The sequence below is a fragment of the Triturus cristatus genome, chromosome 3_2 (assembly GCF_964204655.1).
Source record: "Triturus cristatus chromosome 3_2, aTriCri1.1, whole genome shotgun sequence".
NCBI lineage: Eukaryota > Metazoa > Chordata > Amphibia > Caudata > Salamandridae > Triturus > Triturus cristatus.
Genome location: NC_140584.1, coordinates 75490444 through 75498271, shown reverse-complemented (window position 1 = coordinate 75498271; position 7828 = coordinate 75490444).

Sequence of the window (7828 nt, the reverse complement as noted above, 5' to 3'; positions counted from 1 at the left end):
TGTATATGTCTGGACTGCCCACATTCCTCCCAATCTAAATTACCAGTCTCCACTGTGTCTGTCTAACTCAGATGAGAACAGATTACACAATGTGATGGGCGCACTGAACAGCTGTTGATATTTTTGGGAAGAGCATGCAGGCAGTGAGCATGTGCTGTCACTTGGCGACCTACTGTGCCCAAAAAAGCATTGGCAAATCCAATTAGTCTCACCAATGAGAGCTATTGGCTTTGACAATGTTTTGAAGCCATGCAGTACAGCAGTGCGGATGCTTTGCAATATGTGTAAAACATTTGTTTTACAAATGCTATGACAAGGCCAGGGCTAATGCACTTGTCTTTCTTTAAGTGTATTAGTGCTGGATGCATCACAGTCCTTTTCGTTTATTATTATTATTTTTAGGCATGCTGTATAGCAGCTATGCAGCAATGCTACAAATCATTGCCAAAGTCGGCAATGCCAATGCTGTACAGCAGGAACACAAGACAATGTAAGAGCCAACAGTCTGAAAGGCCTGACCTATTTGCTCTGCCAATGCTTGTTGTTAATAAGATTTTGATTGAAGAGCTTTGTCACACTCTCAATAATCAAGCTTTGCAGATCTTCACAGAACAAGAATACTGCCAGCCTTCTTTTTTATATGAGCCCAAAAGGAATTACTTAAAGAACTGACAGGAATGGAATTATTTATGCTAATTTAAACACACTCACCACAAGAATATGCTTAAAATTAGGGTCATCTCTTAAATTCCAAATCATTAGCACCAGATGCTGCTGTACCTAAGTATTGGATAGAGGAGGGGTAAAAATTACTGTTCCCACTCCAGTGAGTGCAACAGTAGGGAAAGTACTGGATAGCGGAGGGGTGATTTTGCTATTCCCACTCCAGTGAGTGCAACAGTAGGAAAAGTGTTGGATAGAAGATATAAAATTACTATTAACATTTAAATAATTAAAGAATTTTAAAAATCTTATAAATAAATAAACAATATTTAAAAAATATACGATTAAATATATTAAACATATAAAAAGAACACATATTATAATATTAATTACATATAACAAAAAGGTACAAATATTATATTTAAAAAAATTATAAATACATTTATAAACAATATTTATTTAAAAGGAGCAAATATTAGCAAACAAACAAACTATTTACAACATAAATTTATTTATTTTATTTCCTACCCTATAACACCACACCAATAAAAAAAGACTTCAACATTTTTATTTGAACTTATTTCTATAATTAACATAATTAATAATGACTTTTAAAATATTATTACTAAAAACATAATAAACATTAATTCAATAGACATTCTTTAACACTATATTATCCACAACACACACTTAAAATTAATTACATAATTACCATATTTAATTACTAATTAATTCATTTGAATTAACTAACAACTAATTATTAATTCATCAATAAAAAATAAATGACTTCCCATCCTTCCCATCATTTACACCTATAAACAGAACAACACACACCTAAAATGAATTACACAATTGCAATCAATAATGACTAACTAATAATTAAAATTAATTAACAACAAATTAATACATAATTAATAATAAATTAATTTACACATATAACACTAGAACATCTCAATTAAACAAATATTAATAAATATAAATTATTCAATAAATGTAATATAATTAAATTACTTCTCACCCTAATCCCCTATAAAACCACAACCCGCTGCGGAATTAAAAACATAAAATTCAAATAAACAAAAATGAATAACCACTCATAACACATGTAACAAAAATACAACAATTCTCATACAAAAAAACATACATATCACACATATAAAGTATATACTAAAATACATAACAATAATAAAAAATCGATATTTTTAACAACTATATTTTTGCAAACAATATTAAGCACTTCGATTTTTTTTAAATCAATATTACTTGTTCGATCTTGACCATGAGAATTTGTCTGCCAATATTCCTGACCCACGATATTTTTGACACAATATTTGTGCAATTCGATATTTTTTACTCGATATTCTGCCTCTGCACCATTAATACAAGTTAAATGCCTCACCATGTTGCAAATTAGTCTATAAAATCTACATAGATATTTTTCAGTTATGTTTCTCTTAATGCTGCTATAGTTTTTATTGTACCAAATATATGTTATCTACGTAAAGCAGTGTTTTTAAGCAAATACGTCTGTGTCATTACTTGAGCTGCTAAAACTGTTGCCTTTATCTGTGATAGCATATATAAATTATAATGCTTCTTGGTTCTGGAGAGATGGAAACCAAATCCCCTACTTATTTTGCGTTAAAGTCATGTCAACTTGTATATTCAATCCTACAGCACCGGAATTGTAACTTTTTTTTTTACTCTACAAACATTTATTGTATAATTATTTAAAATCATTAAAATTAAAAACAACACTAATTACTATTCTAAGCTATTGATACACTGATCTGTGTTTTACATCAATAGAATTACCAACCAAATCTTTCTCTATGATTTTTTTAAAAAAGTTGTCATATACTTCAAAGAGTGCAAAGTAGGTACGAACCACTTAAACATGCCTCTTGGCAGTTTCGTATCCTTAGGCATACAAAAATTGTCATCATAGAGTGGAGTACAGTCAAGTGGAGTGGAGTGTTGTAGAGTAGAGTATAGTAGGGTGGAGTAGAGCGGCCTAGAGTGAAGGCTTGTAAAGTACAGTGATCCAGACCAGATTGGCATAGAGTGCAGGGGTTTTGAGTAAAGTGGTGTGAAGTGCATTGGCCGAGAGTGCAGTGACAAAGGGGCCGATTCCGATCCTGGAAAAATTTTCCCCGTACGAATCGTATCCGGATTTTTTACCGTACGAATCGTACAAGTAGCGTACTAACTGGCAAGTACGATTCGTATGGGAAAAAGTCCATACGAATCGCATTGGGAAAATTTCCCCACACGTCCTCGGGTCAGAAAATGTGTCCGACACATCCCCGGACGATTTACGGTAAGAATCGGAAAAATGAAGTCCGCCCGCGCAAGTACGATCCGTCCCGTCCTTCCGATTTCACAACCGTATGGAAAAAACACCGTACGGACCAAACTCCTATAGCAACCATGGAGACATGTGCCCGCATACGCGCCGAACACCCCACCCCAGACCCCGTATGTATGCGCAGAACACCCCCCAGCCCTCGTATGTACGCGCCGAACACCCCCCCAGCACCCGCATGTACGCACCAAACGCCCCTCCCGGCCGCAGATGTACGTGCCGAACCCCCACCAGTGTATGTACGGCGCGAACCCCCACCCGTGTATGTATGGAGCGTACCCACACCCCACCAGTGTATGTACGGAGCGTACCCCCACCCGTGTATGATTGGAGTGTACCCACACCCCACCAGTGTATGTACGGAGCGTACCCCCACCCGTGTATGAATGGAGCATACCCCCACCCGTGTATGTACGGAGCGTACCCCCACCCGTGTATGAAGGGAGCGTACCCACACCCCACCAGTGTATGTACGGTGCGAACCCCCACCCGTGTATGTATGGAGCGTACCCACACCCCACTAGTGTATGTACGGAGCGTACCCCCACCCGTGTTTGATGGGAGCGTACCCACACCCCACCAGTGTATGTACGGAGCGTACCCCCACCCGAGTATGATTGGAGCGTACCCCCACCCGTGTATGTACGGAGCGTACCCCCACCTGTGTATGAATGGAGCGAATCCACACCCCACCAGTGTATGTACGGAGCGTACCCCCACCTGTGTATGTACGGAGCGTACCAACACCCCACCAGTGTATGTACGGAGCGTACCCCCACCCGTGTATGAATGGTGCATATCAACACCCCACCAGTGTATGTACGGAGCATACCCCCACCCGTGTATGAATGGAGCGTACCCCCACCCGTGTATGGACGGAGCGTACACACACCCGTGTATGATTGGAGCGTACCCACACCCCACCAGTGTATGTACGGAGCGTACCCCCACCCTTGTATGTACGGAGCATACCCCCACCCGTGTATGTACGGAGCGTACACCCAGCCCCCCTGTATGTACGGTGCGAAACACCACCACCGATGGCCGGTGCGGACCAACACCCTGCCCGTGTCTGTACGCACCCTACCCCAGGCCCCTACACCAGCACCCTCACCCAACATCGCACATGTACGAGTCGTACTAAGCCATAGCAAAGGACAGCATTGTACAACAACATGGCCCATATACGCACCGTACAAATGCCAAAAACACTCGTACTGAACCAGGACAAACCAAAACAACACAAGGAGAGTCAATTCGATTCACACAACACCACAAAACATGTCCAACAAGCCCAAATACATACACTGACCTGCAACTGCCAAACAGCTAAACAGAGGCCCGAAACACAACCACTCCTTATAACACACCCACCCAAAGTTCAAACACAGCCACACCCACAAATGGACCAATAAAAAGGCCCAACACACACAAACCATGATCCTTTGCAACAGATCCACTACTGCCAGACCACAGAGACAACGCACTGCACCATACTACATCCATCAATACACCTTACACTTGCCCTCCTTCACACAACCACCATCACAAACACCCCCTCATCACATTCACACACACACACCTTCACAACCACACTCACACACCCACAACCATCCACACCAACACCCCCACAACCATCCACACCCACACCCCACACCATGCCCACTAACAAGAATCCAAAGTTCACAAAGGAGGAGCTGGAGGTCCTTGTCGACAAAATCGTCAGAGTCGAGCCACAGCTCTTTGGAACATTGGTCAGACGGACCAGCATATCCGAAAAATCAGCCATGTGGCAGAGGATTGTCAATTCTGTGAATGCTGTTGGGGCCACCAGAAGGACCAGGCATGAGTGCCAAGCCAGGTGGTACGATCTGCGGAGGACGGTCCGCCGCAAAATGACGGACGATCACAACCAGGGGAACATCACTGGAGGAGGGCCGCCCCGCAGACCGGTGCACTACCATCCCTGGGAGGAGAAGGTGATGGCCACGCTGCCGCCGGTGGGAGTAGAAGGAGTAGGAGTACGAGAGCCTGGTGAGTACACAAACAACTCACCTCACATGGGGGGAACGCCATACACAACCTAAATACCAATCATGCACGCAACCCCCCCAAAGCCAGCACCGGACACAACCACACTCCAAAAACACACACATGCCACTAGCGCCTCCATGCCCCATGCCCCAAGCAAGGCCATGCCAAGTCACAGGCCGCACAAAACACCAACACAAGACAGGATGTCCCCGATGCCGGGAGGGTGGGCCTCAAAACTAACATAGAGAAACTCTGAAGCACACAACAATGCCCTCAGCCCATATGGCCTAGGGCACAGCCATACAAACAGTGTGTCCCCACACAGTACTGTGTTGCCTGCAAATGGTGGCCGCATTGCAGGATGACATGGGTATGAAGGCACAATTTGCACATAACAGCAGCTAATGAAGACGCATCACTCTGAAAGAGTGTCAGCACACACCGCCACAGCAGCAGCGCAGACTCAGACACTCCGCCCAATGGGTGCCCGGAGATAAGAAACAAACCCACATGAACAAGCCAATGGCCTTTGAAAGACCTGCAAACTGTGTGTGCCCAGGAAGCTGGGCTGAGGTGACAGAGGGTAACACACAGAGGGAGGGAGAGGGGGAGAGAGAGGGAGGGAGACAGAGGTGGACACATGGAGACAGACAGAGGGAGGGAGGAGGGTGACAGAGGGAAGGAGAAAGGGAGACAGAGGGAGACGGACAGAGGGAGGAGGCTGACAGAGGGAGGGAGAAAGGGAGACAGAGGGAGACGGACAGAGGGAGGAGGTTGACAGAGGGAGACGGACAGAGGGAGGAGGCTGACAGAGGGAGGGAGAAAGGGAGACAGAGGGAGACCAAATCACCCTTGGGTGGTGTGGCCATGTCCGCTCGTCAGCTGGTGGACTGTGTGCATGTAGACAAGGTTTGGCAGTGCGTGAACCCCCCCTTTAACCTTTGATAAACACTGGGCCATGTGTCAATCTGTGCACAAGTACATCCGTGCTGCAGGCACAAACCTAACCTTACACCCAGTATACCCACCCACTGTGTTTGTCAGTACCCTGTCACAAATGCTTAAATTACCTACCTGCATTCTCAAATTGCATGGAAAAAACACCATTTGGCCACGTACAGTGCAACACGTAAGGCGGATCTGCATGGCTTGCTACGCCCGCTCACTACACTGCTGACTGCGTTCCAAAAAGATGCATCAACTAAGATTGTGTCACACATAGGTTAAGTGTCGAAAGCTGTGGCCAAGGGACATACCCATGCACAAGTGCACTGTGAGAGGAATGCAAGCCAAATCCAACCACCCAGAGGAACTGTGCCAACTCAAAAATGAATGAAACATGGATGTCGCATGTAACACAATTAACATTGTCTCTCTCACACACAGGTCAACGTCGTCAATCTCCCCCCAACACTGGGGGGAAGACTCACAGGACCAGGCTCTGCGTGAAGAGGACCCCACCGGCAGCGACGACTCTGACCACTCCGTGGATGACCCAGACCAACCTGGCCCCTCTGGTGTCCAACCACCTGCAGCACCTGCGTCAGGTACAACTGTGCCAACCACCACCCCCATTCCTGCCACATCCCAGGAGACACCCAGGAGCCCTGCCCGCACACAACAACACAGCCAGTCTGTCCAGGAGGGACAAGGTTCTCCGGGCACCCAGGAGGAGGCAGGCGACACCGCAAATGCCATCCCTCAGGGGTCCCGGAGACCCGATGTGCCCACAACGGCAGGCCAGGCACAAGTGGGCAGGGGTGGTGGGAGTGGAGGACGGCGGAGGCGCGAACCTGACCAGTTGGCTCAGGAACCGGTAATGTCACATGTCAGCAACATCCTGGACACATACCGGCGTGACACCAGGGGCATGGTCCAGATTGCGTCCACACTCACAGACATCAAGGGGACCCTCGAGGAGATGAAGACCCTGCAGGCCGAGCAACATGCCTGTCAACAGCGACACCAAGGACGGATAGAGGCAAGACAGGCTGAGCTCGTGGCGGTGCAAACGGACATGACCCATGTACTCTGTCGGATTGCCGAAAACATGGGCAACCCTCCCTGTGCCACCAGGCGAAGAACATCACCACCCACAGGGAGGGATCAGGAGGAGGAGGATTCATCCGACGGAGCATCACAAGCATCGTCACGGCCTGCTTCTGAGGGTCCCCGCAGGAAGGTGGGTTGTCCACGCAAAAGACCGTGAGAGTCAGCGGAACATCACCATCTCCCAGGTCACCTGGCCTGGCACCTGGCCCTCTGGCCCAACAGCAGCACATCATCACATGACATTCTCTGGCACATGGACTTGCTGGTCACTGTCTGACCAATGTTGACAAAGACTGTGGCATAGACTCTGATGACTTCCAATGGCAAGGATACCAACTCCCCCTGTGAACTTTGGATTCTACCCTCCCGCCAAGCACCTCTTGTCATCCCCCCAAACACGTACCCCACCACAAATAAAAATGATCACAATCACGAGATGATGCCGTCATTTTGCATTATTACACTACATGTGTGTGTTGTAAAGTCAAACCATGCCTGATTTCTGAAGTAACTCCAACCATCCATACCCTGGGGTCTGAGTCTGGCACAGGACACACATGGGTCACAATGTATCATCCAATACAGACATGGAGCACCATACTCACCCGTGATGGGCCCAACCAGCTGAGGGGGTGCCCGCACAACTGTGCCTACAGACCTATTTAGAAGAGCAACAGTCATGCGCAGAGGTCAGGGATCATGTGGAGTGTCCTG